The 25,021-nt window shown below is 42.6% G+C and overlaps 1 long non-coding RNA gene across 2 annotated transcripts in view; it reads left to right on the top strand.

Annotated features, from left to right (window-relative positions):
• The window catches only part of LOC125184106 (uncharacterized), a 324,641-nt gene that overhangs the window by 295,669 nt on the left and 3,951 nt on the right, over nt 1-25,021 (top strand). The window contains exons 9-10 of one of the 2 annotated variants that reach the window (XR_010832908.1): nt 22,863-22,925; nt 23,231-24,997. This is a non-coding gene — a long non-coding RNA (uncharacterized lncRNA). Of the gene's footprint in view, nt 1-22,862; nt 22,926-23,230; nt 24,998-25,021 lie in introns of those variants that run through there. The other variant, XR_010832907.1, reaches the window with a different exon arrangement.

Below are 25,021 nucleotides of genomic sequence, written 5' to 3'. Positions count from 1 at the left end.
TAATAGCAGTATCAATTATTGTGACCTTTTGCTGCTGCTGTTGTTGTTGTTCCAATGCATGTTTGCCTGCCCTGACAGTTTGGGTCTCTGTCATCCTTCAGTGACCAAACTGTGGTTGAGCTAATTTAGGTGGAGATGATCAAGAGAGATCTCAGATAGGAACTTGCCTGCTGGATGTCAAATTTGTAATGAGTAAATGTTTCTGATTATTTGCTAGATACTTTGTGTCATTACCCAGGTAGGTTTGCACATGCAATCTCTAATCCTGGAGAGAATACACTAGTTAGTTCAGGGCAAGTTTCTAGGCAGTTTGAGTGTTTTCCTCCCTCCTGTTACATGTTGATATACATCTGGATACATGTTGAGGTGCATGTATCCAGATGTGGTCCCACAGCTGTACATTTATCTTCCCCATTCATAATGTGGTTGAGCCTTTCTGCATGTGAGTCTCCACAGAAAAAGCAACGCTGTTCTTTTACAAAAATAAATGTGCTTATGCTAGAGGCACATTGATTCCAGCACGTAGTGAGCTCTCTCTTTAAAACTGGGCACTTTAGTAAGGTATCCAAATGCTGTGCTGAGAGATGTAAATTCACATCAGTATGCAGAGACTAGGAGTGCACCTGAGCAGCAGCTGAATCTTTCAGGTATGGGAAACTGCAGGTGCATGAACACAACTCTTTCAAAAAGGAGATTTAACCTACTCCTAGTGCTTCTAATTTTACTGTTTATATTGCATTAAAACATTACGTGACACATCTCTTGAAGTGCAATGCTCGTTTGGATCCATGGGTTACAGCCTCCCACAGTCAATGGGAGTCTTTGCACTGATCTTGGCAGGCTCTGGACAGCCGCAGGCAGAGAAGTTGGCTTTGTCTCCAGAATGCTGCACAAACTGCACCCCTCTCCTGTGCCACCAGAGCTAACTTCATGGAGTCATTCTCCTCAGGTTCTTGTTCCCCTCCAGGTAGGAGGCAGATTTCCTATGTACATCCTTCCATCCCTATGCGATCCTTGCCTGGTAGTCATGCTTTATGAACAATCCTCCTCCACCAGAGAGGTGACTTCTTAGAGCTTTGACTCTGAGAGGCTTTGCAGGGGAAGTGTTTCCTCCCAGCAAATAGTATTGTATCTCCTGACAAATGACTCTGGTAACGGAATTGTGTATTTGTGTGGGTTTGTTTCTCTTTGCTACCTCTGCTGCTTGAAGTATCCTCAGGAAGGTCAACTGACCTTTATTGAGCATGAGCCATTGGCAAGATGGTATCCATAATGAATGTACTTCAAGCAGCCAGTGCTCCAGCACGAGTGTTTTAACATCTGACCCCGTCAGAACAAATAGTGGTAGGCACAGAAGATACTTGACTCCTTTTCCTAAAGGAGAACAACTTCCAGCTGGTGCACCAGATAGTGTGTAAAATAGTACACTTGCGGTTTAGCTAGGTAAATACCAGAAAAATAATCTTTCTAGTCTTTTGTTTACTTAACTTGAGAGAACTTTCTGGTTGGGTTTTTTTGCTTGTTTTGTTTTTCACAGTACCTATGAGCTGGGTTGCTGCCTGGGCAGATGCAATGGTTACTAATCTCCTGGTATTGCCTAGGCTCGTTATGATCCTGCCTGCCCTAAAGGAGAGCTGCCTCCATTAAATCATAAATGTACACACCGGTGCAGTCAATATCAGGCTTCAGGCATGTATCACCTACTTCTCATTTCCTACAATATGGGACACAGCATCATGTACTTCATGTTAACCAGCGTTTTTAGTAGCATTCACCTTGCAATTCTTGCATATCGTGATGGAAGTAATTTCCCTGTTAGCTACCAATGAAACATCTAAGGCAGCGTGTGCTGTATATGCAGTGCACCCTGCGCTGAGAAGTGGCCAAGTGTGGCAGCGTGCTAGCCCGGGCCTTGAGTGAATACAGCGAGGCTGAGGGGAAATGAAGTTCTTCATCACTATGCTTTTGTGGCTTTTAATCCCTTCTTTCTTCATTTTCCGAAGCCAAACAAAATGGTCTACGCTAAGCTACATACACAAGTATGCATGTTACTGAAGTAGCCCTCTGTCCACAGTAGGGTTTTTGCCCCATGACCGTCAGGCCAGCCAAGCATGGGGTCAGCCACAGGCAAACAGCGATGGGAAACCCCAGTTCTCCATTTTTGTTCTCTCTGACAGTGGGGATCTCCTCTTCTGGGGGGAAAAGGTGCTCACACCAGCCAGTGCTTCAGCAGCCACAACATAACTGCTTTGTAACTTTGCACAATAAGAAATATGGCATTTCACTCAGTGATAGCATGGCTTTCTGCTCTTATGAGCATTATGCTTGTTATACTCTTCTTGATGTTTTGTTTGGTCTCCTTGGGAGAACCACTTGCAATTTTGAGATGGACTAGGTTTCTGGTTTACTGTCTTCCAACATCTTTTATAAGAATTGCCTCTTTTTCTTTGGAACTTGGATCTTACAATGTATCATTTATGTAGGGAGAGACCAGCCATACCCACTTGAGCATCTCTACTTTCCCATTTGTACAGTGCTTACAAATGTACTTCTGTTTCATGCTATGCTCATAACTGAACTAAAATGAACTTTGCTTTTGCTGTTGTACATTGGTACTAAGTTTAATAGTCAAAAATAATCTGCTTCAGTTGTTTGGGACCAAAGCTCTCCGACTCCCCATCCACACTCCCTGGCTCAGCCAGTGCTCTGCAGCTCTCCTGTGACACTGGGACCACATGAGGGGACAGCTCTCAGAGATCTTGAGGAGAAAATTAAAATTGCTTTGTGGGATTTTCACTTTCTTTGAAAACTAAAAGAGTACTGCTTCCTCTGTGCAGACGTGTTGTTAAGTGATCTATATTTTTTATACATCTATATGAAGATCAGGTCTATAACTACGATCTTAGGTTTTCCCATACCCTGTTAGGCAGGTGTAAGGCTGCTAAGTGCCCTGCCCAGCAGGTAGGGACCATCTCAGCCCATCAGCAGATGTGGTCTCTGGGAAAAGGAAGGAAAGAAACAGCAGTGCTCTTGAACTGGAGACTGAAGAAACAAGTTATTTCTGACTTCCTCACCCAGAGTACTCCACAGAGGTTACCGAAGCCTTTGCCCTGCAGGCAAACCAAGGCTACGTGCTTAAGGCAAGAGATGGAAATAAGTAGCTGAGGCTAAAACTTACTAGGAGACCAGCACTTCTTTGGCTAGGGGCTTATTTTCAAATAAAGATGGAATCAGCATCACAAATACATGACTTCTTGTATGCTTTCAGCAGGGCAACCATTTTGCCAAACACACAATAGGAGGATAAAAGCAGACAAATTGTGCAGAAACAGCAGTGACTAGTCAAAGAAATGGAATACGTATAATTCAACAAAAGGAAATGTTACAATAAAAGTCTGGAAAGGACCCACGGTAGTCACCTGGCCAAGTCCCTGCCTTGATGATTACCTGTGTATGTTATCTAGGTCATCGGTTGTTAAAGGAGATTTCAGTTTCAAAATCCTGCTCAAAAACTGTGTATTCTGGGATGGTTTGGATCCAAACCAAATGTGCCAAACTTTATTTACATGTTGTTAGACCAAGTTAAGCTCTAAAACTCAGACACTGCAGATTTCAAAGGCATGTTCATATCTGGACTATTTGTTTCTTTTCTGCTTTAAGAGATTTGATTTTTATTTGATGTGAGCAAGCTTGACCCATGCTCTGAGCCAATTGGCAGCCATGCTGTTGTAGTAGCAGATCACCAAATTTCAAGTGATATATCCAGCTGAGCCTCCACGTAGCTTCTGCTGAGTTGGAGGAATTTGCATGCATTCACCCAAAAGAGACTAGCTGGACAACCTCTGATCTCCTTTTGAAGGACAGTTCTGAGTCTTTGCAGAATCAGAGATCCATCTGCCTCTACTAAAACACAAGCAACCACCTCTCTGGCTGTGTTGCATCCTGTGGGCAGAGTTTTCAGGTCTTTAACCTTTTAACCTAACTTAACCTTCTATTACGGGGTCTCATCCATCAGCATTGCTGGGATTTTGCTGTGTTAGGGCACCGTGGGGGTGAATTTGTTCCAGGAGGCCTGTTAATTGTTCCTTTTTTGGAGGAGGTAGATGGCTCCTCATGTGAGTGTGCAGTAACCTTTCTGGTAGTGATCTTGCACTCACGTTTGATCCTTGTGTGCAGGTGGGTTTATCCTTCCTTATAAGGACTTCTAAATGCTCCCTTTGATTAATAGAAGATACACAAAAGAAGTAACAGTGAAATAATCATTTGAAATACTTATACCCCCAAAATGGTGAGCTTTTATTCCTTTGTTCCTAATTCAGTGCTCATCCTGACTTCAAGGTTTGAACTATACTTGTAACATTCTTATCAATTGCTAAATTAAAGGAGCCTACTTCTTTCCTGTACCTCAGATTTAGATAAATGCAAAATCAGGAGTTGCTTGAACTCATTTGAGATGAAATAAAAGAAAGATGAGAGAGAGCGCTTGGCGACGGAAGTATTTCAGGGTGTTATCACATATCGCCTGAACACTTAGATTCCAAGGTGATACATACCTGAAAATGCCAAAGACTGATGTATCTGACATTATCTCACCCTCTAAATGCTTGGTAAAATTACAAGAAAACTGAAACAATAAAGAAGAGGTTTTTTCCTCTTTTTATAGCTATACCTGTGACAGTTACCCTTAAGATAGCCTGTCACATTTTTTGATAAAAGGTCCATCTTCGGTTTTAAATGGGAGGTATCTATGCTGAGGCATACATTCAAAAGCACTTTCTATAAACAGTCTCTCAGGAGCCTTTAGCTCCCAGCTTAAAAAAAAAAAAAAAAAAAAAAAAAAAACCTGCTCCTGAGTCGAGCTGTCCTTGCTGCAGGAGGCAGGTAGGCAGCCTCGCAGAGGCTGCGTTTCAGCTTGTGTGGCGCTAAGCCCAGCTCCGTGCTGCTTTGGCCCTTGGCACGTCACTTCCACTTATCCCGTGTGGGTGCGAAGGCAAGTTGGTTCATTTGCACATGTGGGGGAGTTCAAAGCCAAAATGGTAAAAATGGCTCAGGTCAGTGAGGAGCTGGGCTCTGATTCCTCTCCTCTCCTGGAAAATCCGGGGCAGCTCTCTGGAAGTAAATGAAGCTGCACTCTGCTCTTGCAAGCAGTTCTCTTTTAGACATATGTCAAATTTATGTGGCTTAGAAGAAAAAGTAGCAAGGATTTAGGCCAACTCCTCGCCAGGTGTAGCGTGATGTGATGTCTTTCACTCCCAGGGAACCATGTCTGTTACTCCACGTAAGGATCTGTCTCCAAGTCTGCTGGGAGCAGACAGGCATCTGTTCCCCGACCTGCAGCAGCAGCTACAGGATTTTGGATGAGGGAGAAGCCTGTAATGAGCCCGAGACTCTCCTCCCCCTCTCTGCAGCCCCTTCTTTTAGCGCATAGAGTGTTTTCAAGAATACTTGCTTGCAGAAAATGCATTTTGTTCATGGTGAAAAGACCCTGAATTATGCTGGAGGGAGGACCCTGTTTTCCCCTTCTGTACACGCCCTGTGTCCAGTAGAGATTCATTTAAAATAAAATAAAAAAAAAAAAACTCAAGCGCCCTCCAGGGTGAATTTATTAAACCATTCTTCCAGGAGGGAAGGAAAAAGTCTGCATCACTCTGGTTGCTTTCCTGCACTGAAGGATCTCGGTGGCTCTGCAGCACGGCAGGAAGGCAGTGATGGACAGAGGTGTTACGTGAGCGTGGGGGTGCGAGGAGCTCTGTGTGGGCACAGGCTGTGCGATACGAGGAGAAACAATGACTAGCAAGAACCTCTTCTTTGAGGCAGAGACTTCTAAAGCCTTTTTCTGAAAGGAGATACCTAGTATAGACTTGGAAGGAAAAAAAAATCAGAACCACAATGGAGCCTGCTGCAATGGTGAACTCAGTGCTGCCACCCAGAGTAGCTTTTTGCATAATATATGATGCTCTGTGTGGATCTGGAGACTCAGAAGATTAAAGCAGATGATCTTTCTGCATGTAAAGCAGCCAGAGACAGCATGATGGATCATTACTGAATACGTTTCTGGCAATGCATAATTGTGTTCTGATCTTCCTTGTTGAAGTACTATCACCGTCTATCTGCCTGACTACATTACTTGACCTGTAAAAGCCCAAAATATTCTTTACTACTTGGTGTTTTGTCCATAGCCAGCTCTGGGGTCACTTGCTTTAGAAGCATGTACTGCCAGCTATAGTAAAATGTTAAAAGGGCATTAAAGCATGCTACAGTGGGCTAGCAAGTTGAATTGGGTAATTGGCTGTGTGTAGGCTCTGGGAAATATGTGTGTGTTAAGACGTTTGAGAGGCATGTGGCTTATTGGTGGGTTTTGGTTTTTTAACCCTCGGTGGATAATTCAGCATAGACTGATTTGCAATGGCAAATACTAGTGCAAAACAACAGAGGGGATGGATTCTTGTCATGTAGTTTCCCAGTCGTTTCCATTTGACATCTTATCAGACAAATATTGATAGTATATTGTGCAGCGTGTTTACTGAGCAAGGGGTAAATAATCCTTAACATGTAGTATGTTGCTATATATAGTACAGAGACTTTGTGAACGATACAGAAGGGAAAAAAATGCCTACAGAAAAACCTGCAATGCCACAACCAGGCTGTGTGATTTGGTGTAATGATGAGTGCTGTGAGCTTGCCCTGATTTCAGCAGCCCTAGGTTATGAGCACCGAGACGCAGGCAGGTACCTTGGTCTGCACAGCCAAGCTGCAGCTCTCCTGGGGACGGGCTTTCTGGTAACATGGTTTGTGCTGCTGGCCCCTGCACTGGCTAGAAGACACTTGTCAGTGTGGATCACTGCGTGTCTTTATGCCTGGGGAGTGTCAGCTAGTTAGTGTAGCTCATAATTTACCACTTGCATTAAACAAGCCCTTATTGCATGTGGTATTTAAGAACACGCAGGTGCCTTTCACTCCTTAATAATTGCATGTGAGATATGCAGAAGCTTCCAGAAAATGTCCCTTCCTCCTTCTCCTCCCTCCTCCAGTTCAATAAAGCAAAGCTGGAAATTTGAGGAAAGATTTATATCGAACTTATGTTCAGGTATTTTTTCCTCAGAAATAGATGGTGAAAGTTTTTGAAGTAAGGTTTAAAATGGTGGTGTTACTGCTTCACTTAAATCCCAGAAGCATTTCAACAGCGTCTTTATTTCAGCACTTATCATATTGGCAATTACCCTTGATATATGGAAGTACAGATATAACCTACCAACAGTCATCAATTTATATCCAGCATTACTGTTGATCCTTAATACTGTGCTGTGTTAAGTTGTAATGAAAAAACACACCCATCATATCTGCTTTCTAAGCTTTTTTTTTTTCCTCTAGAAATGTGAGGGTTTTTAATCTACATTATGGTATTAATTCTCTATTTGCATGCTGCTACTGAGCCCATTGGATATAACCTTCAAGGGTATTGATGCTTTCTATTTTCAACATTTTAATTTCTGCCCCTAAAAAGAGATGTCAATAGGCAAAAAGTGCACTTTAACGCCTTATTATGCAGCTCAGCTCCGTCTCTAATACTATTTGTCACTTATTCAAAACTAAAGAATTCATGCTATAAATATACTTTGTGGTATTTTCTATGTGATAAATAAATGATACAAATAACATTTTTCATTCTTAAAGATGTAAATAGTTCAGCATATAGCTAGTAGAGGTATATTTTTTTCAGTGTTTCCATTTTTTCTTCAGGATGCCTGAAATTTTCTCCTGACTGATTCCTGTTTGCATAGGAAATACAAAAATACAAAATGACACATTAATAGAAAGTAACCGGTTGCCTCTAGGCAGCAAAAGATTGTCTTTTCCTGACCTTAAAATATTTGGTTGTCGTGAGTCACAGAGAAGGGAATCGCTTGGCTTGGCTCTTGCTTCAGCTCCGTTTTCTGTGAGCTAACAAGGTGCAGAGAATCCCTGTCTGTCCCCCAGTTTCACTGCAATATGTTGACAAAATCACTACAAACTTGATGGCAGAAATCACTGCCATGCTGAGCAGCGGCCTGCCTGTGTGGCTTCGGCTCTGCTCATCTGGAAGGTGGGGCCCTGAAGAACAGCTTATAGGCATTCCTTTCGTATTTTCTATGGTTGCTCTTGAGGTTTTACCTGCATCAAGTCCAGCCCTTGCCTGTGAGGAGAGGCCAGCCCAGGTCTCACACCACAGCTCCATGTTTCTGCTGAACAGTAAGTTGGTGCAAACTACCTACCTGCTGAGGGGAGTGCGCCAGGTAAGCCCAAATGGAAAAAAATCGGGCAGCACAACGGGCTTGGCTACATCTGTGAAATCAAGCACTTGTGATAGTTGTTGCTTTTGACCCCACATCTCACCGTTAAAAGCATTCTGTGCTGCAGCTGCTCAGGCTGTGCAGGCATCCCCTGTGAACAGTCACGAGTGGTTGCAAGCCACAGGGGTTAGCCCAGAAGTGGTTCCACGGCCCAAAGCCCACCTATACCGGCGTCCTACTTACAATACGTAAATCTGCACAACGTCCTTGCTGTTGCAGTTGCTTTCCTACCTCCGGATGACCATTAGTGCATAGCAGCTTCTTGTTTGGGAGCTGGGGAGGGGTGGGAGCAAGAAGCACCAGATTTCATATTGGGCTCCAAAGAAACGGGGAGGTCTGGAAGTACACCAGGAGATTGGGAAGCCTGGAGAGGGATTTAAAACCACAGCAGCAATGTCTGCGTGGAGAGGGCAGGAGAGGCCCTGAGAGGAGTGTGCATGCAGGAGCGATGGGTGACTGTGGTTCTCCCTCCATGTCTCTCTTTTTCACCTGCAGGGTGCATGTTCCCCTTGCATTGCACTAGAACAACCTGAAAGCTACTTGAACCTCAGGACCTTCAGACATGGGGAAAAAATTGAGGTAGAAATTTGTACCATTTGGAGATCTCTGCGTTTCCTCCAACCACGTAGTCTTTTTCTGGAGGCAGCATCCCACTGGCACCTCCCTGGGTTGGTTACCCTTCAAAAAGCAGTCCTGGCTGTGTGTTCTGCTGGGCTGCACACAGGGGTCGTGCTAAAAAGCAGCAGTGTAACGGGCTGTTAATTGTGCCTCAGGCAGGTTGTTGTTGCTTTTCATAGACATGTAGGAGGTATCTAGTGCTAGCAGCTGAAAGCTGCTCTTTGATGCCCTCAAATTTCAAAGGTTAGCACAATAGCTAAGAGTTGCACAGCACATCTGTGGGATCCTGCAGAGTACTGGCCAGAGCTCTTCACACAGAAACACAGAAAGAAACGTGTGAAACTCTCAGCCAAGCTCAAAGCAGTGATGAGACCCTCTGCGTCCCTCGGTTTGAATTCAGAGGCTTGATCTCAGAGCATTGTCTGTGCTAACATGGGCTCTCTGAAGTTTTCCATTAGCAGCATCTATGGCTAAATTGAGATTTGTCTTTTTTTTTTCTTTTACACAGGAGGGACTTCTGGGAAAATTACTGGTTTAATACAGCAGGAGGATGACAATAGAGGGGCATTAGAATTTTTAACTAAGGACTATGGATTGCCCAAATTGCTATTTCCTTCAGAAATGATGGTGTCTACAAGAGGCAGCAGTCTGTCACAGCTCTTAGATGACTGACTTCTGTGTTTAATGGAAGCTGACAATAGGACTCCTCTTGTTGCAGATCTGTTCACCTATAATTATTATAGAAAAGTCATAAGAAAGTATTTCCAGCAGCACGTCTTAGTCAGATGGGAATAAATTGTAGTTATCTGAAAGCCAGACCCAATTTCCAGTGAAACTGGAAAATTTCCAACTTAAGTTTCTCAGCTACAAGATTTTTGTGCCCCTAAAATGTGTCCCTTTGGAGTTTGGAAGTTTTTGTTGCTTTTTTTTTTTTTGTCAGCCACCTCTTAGGCATAGTATGTGTGTTTTTTTTCCTCTCTAGAGATGTTTTAAGACAGTGCACTGAGGAACTAGCTCATGCCAGTCATTCCTGAGCACAACCAAAAAGCCTTGAAAGTGATGAAATGGGTTTGTGTCATCTGTGAACGCATTGATATTCATCCCTATTATCTTTCACATTTTCACTTGAAGCAGCACATAATTTATCAGCTCTGTTGTCAAATGCTGCATGTAATTGTGTTTAGCAGAAGGCTTGGTGGGAAGGAAGGGAAGAGAACGGAAGGGGGGAAAACCATTCCCTTCTTCCCAGGAGAAGGGTGAAGCAGCACTTGTTTTGAAGTTGGTGGCCGTCTCCTCTTTTCAAGTAGTCCCACGGCACCGTGTTGCTAAAGTGGAGCAGCTCCTGAAATGTACAAATGTACAAAATGGAGCAGCAGGGGCAACCCAGGTAAATGGAACAACGCAGAGCACACAACTGGAAACGTTGTGAGGGTTTGCCAAGCTAAGCAGTTGTGCAGCAACCCCACTGCTCGCTGCCTTCACTGAGAACACGAAGTCACTTGGGTAGGGGATGCACACTGCAGCGGTCTCCCAGAATCTGTCTTATGTTAACTGAGATGTTTTAGCCCTTTCAGCCTCCTTCAGGTTTATGGATATGATATGCTTAACAAATGGCACCACCTCCACGTGGCATGTCTATTGCAAACGATGCTGGGAAAAACCTACTGATGTGCTCAAGCTTTTGTAGGAGAACATGGATTTCTCTCTGTTCCCAGGCTGTTGTGCATTCAACAACCACAGAGTCGCAGCAGAAGACCTGACAATCACTTCCCTTAGTGTGCTTCACACAGCTGCTAATTAAGCAGCTAATTAAATCACATTGTTACTACACATGTAGGGAACATGCCTATAAAGCGTGGCTTTGAAGGCAGAAAAATGCAAAGAGGGCAACCTGTGTCTGGACAAGGGGCTCCATTTCATTCCTTGAGATAAGGCTGATGATGTCTGGGATAGCTATGGGATAGTCCCATGGCTTCTCCTTTTCTCGTCATGGCCTGTTTGGCTTCTGACAGAGCAGGGCAGTACTTCTGAAGACTTTCTCACCTATGGATTCTCACCCAGCTCCTTTGCATCTCTAAGATGTGACTAGGTGATGTTGGAAGCATCTAAATCTTTCTGCTAGCTGTTATCTCTCGCTCTGGAGGAGGTGCAATGCAGGGAGCATGTTGTGATGTGACAGACATTGAGGTGGATTTCACCGTGTCTGGTAAACCAGATTAGGAGCCTAAGTAATAGGCTCAGTGTCCCCAATGTGGGGCAGCCTAAGTGTAATAGGGGAGGGAATAATTCCTCTTTCCTGGCCAGTTGTTGTGATCCGGACTGGAGATTTGTGAATCACAGTAAAACTCTGCGTTCTCTAAAGGTGCTTAGCTTGCAGTGAAAATGTTGTGACCCAGAACGTCAGCACCATATGAACTTATGTTAAGGATAGTCTTTTAATGTGATGTTTTCAAAGGGAGGATCTGTTCTTTAGTTTGATTTGGTTTCCCCAATGAAAGAACACTGGTGCTTCTGTACAGAGGGGCATGCTGTGGTATTAATACATGGGCAAAAAATTGCTGGGCATTGCCTTTTTTCCTGTTGAGTGTTGAGTCTGGGCTGTGAACCTTAGCTGGTGTTGCCTGCTTGAATAGGACAAAACAAGGTAGGCAGTGGAATGGTCACAGGCATAGCGAGACCGGACACGGGAAGTTGAAAATCTCTGTCAAGGTAAATCCAGCAGTAAGCACCGGCTCCTGCCAAGTGTATATAGCTCTGCCGTGCCGCCTCTCCTCCAGCAGGCAGGGAGCAGCTCCTCCCTGCCTCCATCTCCCACCATGATAAAACCATGCCCCATGCACTGACTGTGAAGGAAACATCTTGTGCTGCAGCTCCGCACTTCAGAAGGAAAAAATGGAAATAGGACATGTGGCTTCTCTGGTGTGTCAAATGTTTGGGAGTGCTAACGGTGACGAGTGCCTGTCTTAGGAAGAGAAGAACGGGGGATGTGAGGGATTTGAGCAAAAAGGGTTGCCAGACTGGTAGTTTGATGTGAGCCCTCACTGTGCCAGAATAGCAGCTTGTCCCCTGATAATAGATTAGCAGAAATTTCTATGCCTCTGCAGCATATTAACAGCAGTTTGCCTCTCTGTTTTGTTACATAAATAGGAACACAGCTAAAGCTTAATCTATCAGACAGATTTTCTTTGCTTTTTTAAAATAATCATCAGACATTCTCATCAGTTTCATCCTACAAGCAAGGCTTTAAAGCAAAAAAACCCACCACCTGAAAAGCTGGCTGAACATTTGCTTTTCTTATGGAACCTGTGGCTGTTTAATATTTTGCATGCTTGTCTTTTCAGGAGCACAGGGGAGAAAGAGCCGCTCTCTCCAGTCTGTATGAAGACAAGCAGAACTTGAGCAACTGGGGAGAGAGGACAAACTGCCACAGCAATGCCAAAATTTCTGGCTCATATCTTGAGCTCTGCTGCTCGTGTGTCAAAACTTGAAAGCGTAACTGGGTGAATAAACCTCAGGCCGTAAAATTCATAACTGTTTGGGTTTCAGCCAGCTCTTCACTGGGGACTTTGTGGGTCCAGTTTTAATTCTTCTTTCCATTTGGCGTTTGGGAATCACGCAGTTCATGCAGTCCTGGAAATATGAAACTAGGTAGGTTTTTTTATTATTGCTATTTTACTTATTAATTTGAGTGCTGTACTTGTTACCCTTACTGGTCAGAGTTTTACAAATATTTAAAGCAAGCTGACTGGCTAAGGAGCTTGCTATGTATTTCTGGAGGGTTTGTACTTAGTACTTAGAAGCTAAATGGACTTAATGTTGTTAAAACAACAAATTCTGATACCGTTGATAGTTAACTTCAATCAGTATGAATGCCCACTATGGTGAGGGCGAACACCATCTGTGACAGCTTTCTTTAAGCAATTTTGCAAATAGTGACTGTTTCTTTCATGGAAAAATTGCTCTTCATGTTAAAATTCTGCTTAAGATCCTCGCCTAAAGTCACGTTACTATAGTGCCATTACAATACTTGCCTAGTAAGCTGAATCCTATGTTGGATTCAGTATCTGCTTTTGCTTTAGCCTGATATTTACCTCTTGGTGATCACTTCAGGCTTAGCCAATAATAGATCCAAGATCTTTCATGCCTGAGCCAGGAATGTAATTGTCATACTTCCATGGATCCACAGAGTGCAGAAACAGAGAAGGGAGCTGTAGTACGTGGGACTGACAGCGTGTCCTGCTGGTATGCACTGAAACGCGTCTTGAAACTGTGCATCTAACTACATGCACATTTGAATTCTGTGCAAGAAATTACCTTGTAATTTGCTCGAAATATGGCATTGTGAAACTTTGTATCAGGATAAAAATTAATCTCATTTAGGAAGTGGTGAAAGATTTCTGAGCTTGCATATGTGTTTTGGCACAAGACTTGCACAGCTGACTTGAGGCCATGGTGTCACCATAGGCTATTTTTGTCGTGTTGCAGAAATCTCTTAATATTCATGGCCTACCAGTAGCATGTCATTATCGTATGCTTTGCTCTCCCACATTCTGCTTATGGTGTGAGCACATAGGAAACTGTTCTTAATCCTTCAAGGCCATCATCCTGGGTATAAACCCATAGAAGTTGCTGTGATACAAGGTGGTAAAGCATGTCTGACCAAAATAAGGCACATGTATGAGAATATCTGGCTGAGATCATCTTATGTTCAAAAGCAGCATCAGCTCTCAAAGTCTGACCTACAAGCTATCTCAAAGAGGTGGAAAATACTGCCTGCTTTTACTTCTCTTTGTACAGGTAGGAGGAATAAACAGAAAAAGGGATGAGGGTAGTAGGTGAAGTTTCTTTTGGATATTTTTCATGTCAGATGACTTCTTAATAGTAATCTGAGATGTTTCTTAATTGCATTTTTTTAATATAAAATAGTTGTGTTTGTGGTTTTTTTTAATAGCATCTGTCACCCCTGCTTTTTTTTTCCTCACAGTAGTGGGTCAGAATTTTCTGTAGTGCATCCTGACAGCCTTAGTGCCTTGTCCTTTAAGCAAGTTCTGTGGATAAACAGAGACTTTGAAAAGGATGACAGACTCCAAACAGGATGAAAAATCAGCCCAGTGTTCCCTAGGGAAGTGTCTGTAATATCCCAGATATAGAGGCTGTGTTACTTAGTTTCACTCCTGCATCATTTTTGTGCACTGTTATTTTCCCTTTCTCAAAAGACAGGAACATCTCACCAGGCACAATATCGGCACCTGAACCTCAAAGGACCCCCAAATGTATCCCCCTGTGCGACAGGCCAGCACAGTAAAATACTGCAGTGAGGGTCCATTTTCTACTGCTAGATAACAAGAAAGCGTCACATCTAAAATTTACTCCCATTTCCTGACCTAGAAAGACAGCTAAATAATTTGATTGCCATAAGAAGAGAAAACTAGTTCAAGATTTATTTTTAAAAGAAACAAATGCTATTACTTCCTTCCTCTCTGAGTTTTCTTCTTCTTGCCCAGCTCCCTAGCAATCGCTTCTAAATTTTAAATTTGCATTTCTGCCAACTTGGCACACCATATAAAAACAAAGCTTTTCAATAATATATGTGCAGTGCCTACTCTGAAAGCACATTCTGGCAAGGGCTTCTCCAGCTCAGACTGGTACCTGCTCTTGGAGTTGAATCTTTTATCACAGTTTTATTTCTACACTGCCTGCAAGAGGCCACTGTCCACAGTGCTGGAGAGCAGCCTTATAGAGGCAGCTGTTTCATGCGAGAATTTAGAGCCCATCAAGGAGGCAAAAAAACAGCCCTGGGAGCTCAGATCCTGCGTGCAAAGAGCAAGGCTTCTCTCGTTACTGCACTGCCACGGAGGTTCAGCATTGCTGCTCCTCATACAGTTTCTCCTGGGGATTCATGAACTTGTTACATCCCAGTTTTCTTGTGCCTAAGTAATCTGAAATTATTATGCACTGACTAGTTCTAGCTAGAATGAATATAAAACGTCCCTGGATTTAATCCACCCTTAAAAGCTTACCATACACAACATGCTTTAGGATATTCAATTACTGGATCCCATATGCCAGCCACAATGCACTGCAACCATGTCAGTCATGCCAAAGCAGCACTTTCGGTACTGGTCACGGATATAAAGCTTTAAGAACATCCTTTAGAAAGTTGTTTTAGAAAATGTTTGTGTCACAAACATAAAATTAAGCTCCTCTGTGTACTGATATTTGTACTCATGTAATTCTGTGAATAATTTTATAAAAAGCCCCATGACAGGGTGGTTGCTTTCTAGGAATTTAATATTAAAACACACCATAGACTACATTTTAAACAGCAAAATAAAAATGAAAGTTTCTGCTGCTTTCTTAACTTCTTAACGCTTTGCATAAGAGAGTAAGACAACCGAAGTCAAGAATCTCTGGTGCATGAAATGCTGGCAGCTTAAATTCTATTTTGGAGACAGACAAGTGGAAGAGAAGTTTTCTAAAAAACTCTGCAGTTTGTTTTAGAATGTGTGTTCTTAATTTGAGGTGTGTAGTTTTTTTTTTTCAATTTTTTGGATTCCTTCTTCTAGTTCATGACATTGTGTGCTAACGCAAACTGATGATATGCCAAATTATACATTTTGATTCAGGAAATGTTATGTAAAACACTGTAAAAAAAAAAAAAACTTCCTATTTTATAAACTTTTTTCTTTTTACACTGGCAAGTCTGGTTGGTATTTTATAAGATAGATTTGTAGCATTTTCAGTATCTTTACAGAAAATGACATAAGTTGCATTGCAAAACAAATTTTCATAGAAAATATAGAAAAAGTGAAGGCAGTGAAATGTTTCAATCTCCAATTAAAACCCAGCATTTTTATCATTAGGAAAATAACAGTAGAAATGTATGATCTCTGTCAGCTCTCAGTATTAGCAATGACCGTGGCTCAGTCTTAGATCCTGTACCCTCTAGACTGACTGCCATTATACTGCAGAATGGTTTTGGATACAAAATGACAAAGGATGCTGATGGGTAATTTTAAGAAGTGTTGCACTGTTTCATTTTAAAAAAGATGTTCAGGATGAAATACACAGTATTGCAACTGTCCCTCCACATATGATTGTATCCTTGGAAAATATCAGTACTTCATTTTGTCCCAACTGTGTTTTAGGTCTTCCACAGATGTTCTCTCTTGTTCCACACTTGCCTCAAAACCCTTGTTTCTCCATTTCCTCACTAAATTTTTGATGATATTCACAACATGCTTACTGCACTTTAAGCTGCAAGTGAGCATACCTAGTCATAAGTTGTCACTGAGCCTAAGCACAGGACAATTTTATAAAGAGTCAGGAATCACCCACTGTGGGCAATAAAATGGGTGAAGCTCGTTGCACGTTTCAAAGCTGCCTTGTGGAGCAATTCCGTAGGGCTAGGCCACGTGCAAAGGGCATGGGGAAGAATGTGAGTAGATGAGTATAGGAGAAACCAAAGGCAGCAAAGGTTAGTTTTGATCTCTTGCTTATTTTTCATAAGTATGTTAACATCTACCTTTACAATAATGTTGGTCCCACTCACAATGGGTTCTGTGCTAACTACCCTGTCACATACCGAGTCCCCTGCTTGTCGCATCCGTCTCATTACTGAAGTTCCTTGTCATATTGAAGCTGTCAGCGTACTGCATGCAGCCAGTTACATGTCAAGCAGCTGCCACCTCATATTCGTAATCATCCTTGAATCAGTCTAAAGGCCACTTGCCTAAAGGGACACTTAAAAAGCCCTTAAGTACCCAGCCCTTCTTATCTAGCAAGGACTTTTTGTTGCATATAGGTAGCACCTTGGTAAATCCTGGGTGTTTTTTGAGGCAAAGGTCTTCCCTTCTATCTCATCTCAAGTCTGCTGCACAAACTTTATTTCAGCAGGCGTGCGTATGCAGAGTACTTCCCATCCTCCCATCCTTGTCCATCTGTGTGGATGCTGTTAACATTACTTATACATTACCAGACATGGGCTGGAAGCAACGAGATAAAAGCTGTATTTTGAGTGCCCCAGAAGCACCACCTTCAGTTGTGTAATTGCCTGTGGGATCTCTGGCAGTTGTTATGCAATGGCATGAGCTCTGAATTTGTACACACCTATCACTCTGTTTTACCCTATTTGTCAACTGGCCGTGGTGTGCTAGACAGCTTCTTATTCATCTAAAAGAGGATGTGTTAACCCTGCTTTCTTCTGAATGGGGGCGCCAGATAAGCAGTATCTGTTGCAAGAGGACAGGAGGCAGATGGAGGGGTCACGGGTTATAACTATGTGCCCATGAGGATGCGTATGCGTAAGGGAGAACCTTACAGCAATACTTGGTATGTGTCTGCATGTGAGAAAGAGAGGGAGAAGATGGTTGGTAGTATGCTGCAGGCATCTTATAGGCCTCCTGCAGTACTAGAAAGAGTTGTACCTGTTCAATCAAGAGTATAATGCATATTAATAATGATGAGGGCATCCTGCCTAATTAGGATTTCCCTGCTGACCCTGCAAGATGTTACTACTTCTCCTCTTCAAATCTACATTCATTAAACCCTAAAAAAAAATCACTGTAATTACTCTCTTCTTTGCCTGATGCTTTAGCTGCCTTCACTTCTTTTCCCATTTTTTCTTGCTTCTCTCCATAAACACAGTGCCAAATAACACCTATTCCTTCCAGGCTCCCACAGAAAGCATTAGTCCAAACCAGATAAGCTTACGTAAGTAGGTCCTCATTTTTGCAGCAGACAGGAGAACAGGATTCAGATTAGAGAGGAGGAATGCTTTCCATCAGTAAGCATGTGGAGCACTGGATAGATTTCTGTGGTAAGAGGCCTCAACAGAACTGGAGGGCTTTAAAAACATTTTAGATCAGTTTTCACCAAAAATGCTGTAGGTGTAGTTAAGCCTATTTGGGGACAGGAACTTAAAGCAGGTGATCTTTCAAAATCCTTTGCACCATTATTTTTCAATTTTAGGACTGTAAGTACTACAGGTTCAGATTACTGCCTGCTACAGCCTCCAGTTATGACTTTTTGGGGGTAAAAGGGGAGAAAAAAATGTAAAAGGAACTAACCTGTTGGTACATCCAGGTGGCAGATAAGGAGCAGCTCCACGTTAGCTGGAGAAACTACCTCTGCTTTCCTGGGAGCCTTTCAGTGATCAGGGTTCTGTGTCTGGGCTCTTTCGTGACTCCTGTTAAGGAGCTGTTTTGCTACTGGCTTGGCAGTGTGAGTGCTAGAAAGCAGACCAAGGACACAGCGCCCTTAGAGTTGCACCATCTTATCTGCCCATCAGGTAAAAAGGATTGAGGCCCCCATTGTTTCTCCCGTGCCCCTTTAAATACTTAAGGACTTCCCATGTGTTCAGTTGCATTAATTACAAACCAACCTTTCTGCAGGAATCTCTTCAGGACAGGTAGTAGGTAGTAATTTCAGGCTCTAGCAATCTAGACTAGTTTCTGTGTAAGCTGTATGCACAGTGTCACTCACAGTGGATGGATGTTATCATACAATAAGAAAGAGTGATACACTCCCCATGTCAAATTGCAGCTTGGATAGTTAAATTCTTTCCATGTACATTCGCCTTCCCATTTCAGCTGAGAGGTATCTTTCAATCACTTTTCTAAAGATTTGTGTAGGGATAGAGGGAACTATTAAATGTTTCTTGCAGTCCACTCCTCAGCTGGCTACAGCTGAGCAGCGAGTGTGTGAGCTATCGGTTTCACTTCATCTGAATGGTAAAGTGCTTTCAGGTCTTTGGCAGATTAAAAGCATTTCATACCAAATCACACCCTCCACATGTTTCATTAACATCTCCTGAAATAATATCCGCTCTTACTCTTAGTGAAAGAACTTAGAGATCTCTATTTTATATATATATACATATACGTTATGTGCTATAGGTCTTAAGTAAGACAAGATGCAGTTAATAAAATGTGAGCTGGGGCCATCAAACCCAACACCTGATCAAAGCTAGCACAACACCATTTCACATTTTCGCTTTTGTTTCTGAACCCTTTTGAATTGAACTGAGGTTTTTTTGTTTGTTTGTTTTGTTTTGTTTTCTGTTTATAAAGTCACTGCTGTTAAGAATGACTAGAAAACACTTTTTGGCATTTACTTTTGTCTCTGTTACACCAACAACCCCAACACTTTTTTTTTTTTTTTAATGGCCTCAAGTACCTACAAAGGGAGTAGCAGTCAAGACTAAACCTCATACCCAAAGGAATTACAAAAGAGAATTAATAGTATGTGTTCTAGTATAAAACAAGGACTTTGAAGTGGTGGTGTCCTGTTTTTAATACCCAGCTTTATAAATCATAAAGCATGTAGTTAAGGGAAGTACATAAGCAGATTGTATTTAGGGGAGAGCAGTTAGCTGGGAGCCCAGCAGCCCCCCAGAGCACATCCCATCTGTTGGCAGCACAAGGGTTGTGGGGACAGGCTGCTGACCTGCCTGTGCCTGCAGGGCCGGGGGCCGCTCTGAGCTTTGGTGTCTGCTTAAAGCTCAGCTCAGTGCTGCAGTATTTCCCCATCTGGAGAGTCTCAAGTAAGTGCTGGAGAGTTTCTAGAGTTCAGTCGACAGTTGCTATCGCTGCTTTCTGCCAAGACTTTAACCTTTTTAAAGCAGTTGTGCACAATGTTAATGAGTCTCCACAAATAGAAATCTGTATTAAATTGGCACTGGAGTTTGTGCCCTGGAGTTTGTTCAGACAGTAAATGCAGCTGAAGGAAAACTCTGAGTTTTATTCTAAAATGTTAAGTACCCAGAGTTTCCTCTCTTCTTCAGCAGGTGTCACAGCAAGTCATACCTGCTAAATGACCCTGCTAGTTTGAGTTAAAGAAGTTTAGTGTTGTGATTCAGTCCTTACAAGCTGTATCTTGATACCTCATATCTCATCCTCCCCTCTATTCTGAGGCCAGCTGACAGATGTAGTGATGGGGCTGAGTGAAAAGCTGAAAGGAGCTCTCAGCATGCCACGAGCTCTGCAGGAGGCAGGTTTTTATTTACAAGGAGTGCAACCAAACTAATAGGTCCTATATGCGTTCATTATAATGTACACATACTTGGCAATATGTAAACTTGCTCTGTTCAGTATCCTGGCCTTGTGAGAAGAGGCTCAACTCACTGAGCAAGGTGTCTAACGTGATGTTTTCTTTTGAGCATTCTTCATAGGAAAGATTTCATGTTTAATAAGCACTTACATTTCAAGTCTTGACTAGCATTTCAAGCCTTTCTTGCCATGTCTTGCCATGTCATCTGATTATAGTTCTGTTTACTTCACACCCGGAATATGCAAATACCCAGGACATGTCTTCACAATGAAATGAAAAATTACCATAATTTTCTTTCTGATTTTTCTCCTCTGCTCCCTCCTAGACAAAATCCACCCTCAAATCATTTCTGTCATCTGGTTGGTATCAGCTGGGCTGACAAACTGAAACCATCAAGATCAGAAATAATTACGAAAGCTTAAGGGAAATCTGAAATGTGCATGTTCTCTGGAAGAAAGACAAAGCACATTTTCCAGATCACTGACACAAGTGAGCATATTCCATACAGGTTTTGTTAAAAGATATATTTAAGAAAAAGAACCCTTCATCTTGTCAGCTTGATGGAAGGAATCAGAAGGATTCAAGTCTGAAAGCGGGGCAAAGGCAGGGGTATGGATTGTTAAATACAGAACAATGTAAAAGACTTTGTGGGAGGGGGAAATAACGCGTGACAGGGCTGATCCCCTGTTGTCCTCAGTTGTGAAGGTGCTTGTGGCTGCGTGCAAAGCGCCACCGCAGCGCAGTCGAGAGGATAGTTTCTGCTGGAAAAAGTGGACGAAGGTAAATGTCTCCAAGAGTAGAATAGGGGGAGGCAAGGGTCTTACAGCGCCGGGACGGAGGTGGAAAGATCTCTCTCTGTTTCTGTGGACCTGTGAGAGTTGTTTGGAACATTGGATTCTCCCACGTTCCCTAGTCAGGCAAGGGGAAGGGGCACGATAATCCCAAAAGCAGAAGTGCTGGCGGAGTAGGGGCTCCATGGCTGTGCGTTGCACTAGCAGGGGCTGGAGCTGCTCAAGAAGGAGCAGCATTGGAGGCTGTCAACCTTGGGATGTTCTAGGCTACGTGTTTGGGACCTCTGTTGCAGATGGCTTTCCTCAGCAATCGGCATGTGCAGCATGCCTTGCAGAGTTGTCAGGCTGGGAGAGGGGACTGGAGAGGCAGGGTGGGAGATGGTGACCTTTGGGTGGCTGATTTCCAACTGCTGAGGGGACTCCCTGAATGACCCAGAGCATGGGGTCAGCCCTGGCTTCTCCTGTTTGCCAGGCTGGGCCTGAGCAGCATAGCAGCTCTGTCCTGTGTCTTTTGTGAACGTCTCTGCGTGTACGGACACAGAGAAGGCAGCAGTCCTGCTGTGGCACGGTAACAGTTTTGAGCGTTTGCTGAGTGTGTTCACTTCACCAGCTGGGTGAAGAGAAAGCGTGGCCTTCATCTCTTCCAGGGACACAGGAGATTCAGTCTGGGGAAACAGAGGGTCATAAAACCATCTGTGTAAACAGGACCACTTCATTTTCTGAAGCACAACTAGATAGGTGAAGAAAAGATTAAATTATGGCCAATTTATTCTCTCCACCTCAGTCCAGGTATTTTAAAGTATTTTTAGGCGACATAGAAGTGGGTCTAGCCTTTCAGCAACATATTGATACAATTTTTTTATTTCATGCTGTTTCAAAATTTCCATTATCAACAGGTTTGGGGATTGGTTTGAGTGTATGGAGACTGCAGTAGAGGTTGGATTTGTTACATAAGACTTACTCTAGGTGAAGAGGATGTGGCAGTTGTATTTGCTTGAACTTAATTGTTTTTCAAATTTTTTACTTTTCACTTTCTCTGAGGTTAAATGGCCAGGCAGCGGAGTCCAGGCTCTTTCACTGGTTCTAGAAAAACAGTAAAAAGTTTCCTCTGAAGACTGCTGGGGTTAGACCTCTTCCCCCAGACTGTGATCCACTCAATTCCACTTGTACAGAAGTCAGGAGCTTTGCCATGCTCAGCAGACAACTGCATTTCCTTTAACAGCTAAAAATAAGCAGTTTTCTGATCACACTGATAAATGACTGCCTTCTGGGAAGGAAGCGTGTATTATTTAAGAGGTATTACCTGAAGTGAATTATGAGGTGGATGAGAACACTCCTCCTTTTGTGTGAGTGGAACAAAAGGGCACACGGCATCTCTGAGGGTTGCCTTTTGGGATTTATGCTGCAAAGGACTTGCCTTCACCTCAGTGTGTTACAATAAGTGCAAGAGTTGTTCCATGCAAACTGTTGTAAGGGGCAGGTATGGGAAGGGGGAAAGGATGCACAAGTAACACTTTTTTATCAGGCATTTATTGTATGTTTAGAAGTAAGATTTTGTAGAAGCTCAATTGAAAAGGATGTTGCAAGAGAAGTTGCAAACAGAACTGCATTTTGGTTATAATTTCCTAAAGCTGCAAGAATGTGAGTCCCGGGTTAAATTTTGCTTTGGTGTGATGTTGGCATAGGGTCACATGAGTATAAAAACAGGTTATGAGTATAAAAACAGGTTATGAGTATAAAAACAGGTCTGAAATTTCCCCAAATTTCAGAGACAGATCTGAAATTTGATTTTCACTGCTCCTCACTATTTCCATTGGAGCTATGCTGCTAAGTGCCTATGGCTAGTACAGAGGCAGGGCAGACCACTGGTCTGACTTCACATGACAGTTGTTAGATCTGTGCCTAAAGAACTCTTAAGATTTGAAACGATCTCTTCAAAATTTGTCTTCTCCTACTGAGAGTAGACATTGACCAAAACCAAATTCTAGACTCTGGTAAAATTTGAATCAACAGTACAAGGAGACAGGCTATGCAATTAGATTTAGATCACTCTTATGTTTGCGGTACATTTCAGGTAAATATTTCTGATGGGATCACGACTTGGCAACCAGTGCTGTCTGGCAGTCCATGTGAGAATGTGAGTCCAAGCTTTTTCATTATTTATATGTTTACAAGAGCAGTTATTGTTCTTTAACAAAATAAGAGGTTTTATATTGCTCATGACTTCACCTGTATTAGTACAGACACTGAGACGCAGCAGGTTAGGAAAATAGTCTGGGGGAGGGTGTGGTAATATAATTTCATGGTAGCACATCATTAGTTTTCTGTCTGCAAGGTTGCTGGAGATGATGTTTAAAAATGGGTCTCTCCAAGCATCAGGCACTGTTTCTCCCACTCCAATGCCTCATTTGTATTTCTTGTTGTTTTTTTTTCTTTTGCTAGGGAGTTAGTCATCTAGTTGAAGAAGTTCATTTAAAAGCTCAGACCTTCCCAGCAGAACACGCAGCTTCTGAGATGCACAAAGTCCTGCCCACCTTCTGTCATTAAGTATCTTGTAGTATCATCAGCCAGAGTAGGATGGTGGTTCTTGAGTTCTGGACAAAATCCACATCTGACATCTTAAACTCCTTAAGGAATTCAAACAGTTAACAAAGATTCTTCTTGTACTTTGTTCTACAGAGAGCTTTGTTATCAGTAGAAACAAACATAATTCTTGTGCAGCACTTGTCCCTGACTCTGAAAGGACTCACGCATGTGATTAGATTTCAGTGGAGCAGCTTATGTATAAATTTAAGCAAGAATTTGTTACAGAACTCGAACGATTGTGAATAAGATGCATAGTACCCCTGGGATCTTGTGATGAAAGGTGGTGTTATCTGTTTTAGTCATATCAGATGTGTTGGTTTTACATGAATGCTATGGTTGTAGTCAATTCATTTTCTAATGTTTGGAAAAAAAGATACAAACCCTGGCTGGCCTAAAAGAGGATCAGCACATTACAGGCACTGTGCGTAGATTCTTCTGTAGCACAGCTGGCTGGCAGGTATTTCACAGAGTTAAAGGTCATAAGTTCTTTTGTGTGTCAAGCTACAATTTCCACATAGATCAGATATCTTTGACGTCTGTATTCGCACACACCACTTGTAAGTCCTTGCCGATGACAGCTGCAGAGCTCAGAATTAGCTGGCTAGCTAAAAGCACATGACCTGATTTTTTCTTTTGTGCTGTCCACCACCACTAGCTATTATTTGATTCAGGCACAATTGTCCAAATGTTGATAAGCAGTGACAGATTTATGGCCAGAGGAGGAAAAACGTGAAGTGCTGAGGCTTGGCAAGATAGTCTAGATAAAAAAGCATCTGCTCCTTTCTTGGGAGGTAGGAAATAAAGGTTTGATTTCTCTCTGTGCATTACAGAGATGCAAGCAGCTCTCTCTTCTAGCTCTTTTCTCACTGGAACAATCAAACTCATCCAGTCCTGGGATAATTCAGTCTCATTTGCCTCAATCCGCAATCCCATTTAGACTGTGGGGTGAACATCACATTTCATCAAGATGACCTTAGGCCTCTCTTGACATGCCTTGAAAAGTATCCCACAGTCCAAATGGAGTCAAGTTGGTCCTTTCCTTTATGGTAGTTTCTTCAGACAAAGGCTGAAGTTCTGAGCTCGCTTGATTTCAGCTCATTTCGCTCATTTGATTTCAGCTTAATTGGAATTTCACTCCTGTCAGTCTACAGGTATGGTCTCCTTGTACATCATTGTCCCTGCAAGCTAACCGAAGTATGTCTTCCTTCTGGAGCAGTACTGGGCTTTTCTGTGTGGGACCTCACACAGATTTGTCTGGTTTCTTCCTCATTCATACTCAGACACTATTTGCCTTCATCCTCAGCAGTTTTTTATAGGGCAAGAGAGCACCTGTATTTAGCAAGACCATCAGTTTCTACAAACTGAAGAACTCAGACTGAGTGTTAGATGCATCCCACTGAACTTTCAGCATCTATATCAGAGCTCGTGGTTTGTGCTCTCACATAGCCAAAACAGGACATGGACAAAAGCAGTAATTTCTACACCATAACACATCTATGCTTGTTCAATTTCTACCTTAGGAGGAGGTAAATCTAGCAATGCTTACTCCCCTCCTTGAATGAAAAGGAAGCCTAGCCAAGCAGTTCAGATACAGGTACTTGTGCTGTTGACCTGCAATTTTGTTACGCAAATCTCAACTCATATTTG

This window comes from Anser cygnoides, chromosome 7, assembly GCF_040182565.1.
Source record: "Anser cygnoides isolate HZ-2024a breed goose chromosome 7, Taihu_goose_T2T_genome, whole genome shotgun sequence".
NCBI classification, from domain to species: Eukaryota; Metazoa; Chordata; class Aves; order Anseriformes; family Anatidae; genus Anser; species Anser cygnoides.
Note: the sequence above shows the minus strand (reverse complement) of the source record. Positions and strands in the feature narration are given on the sequence as shown.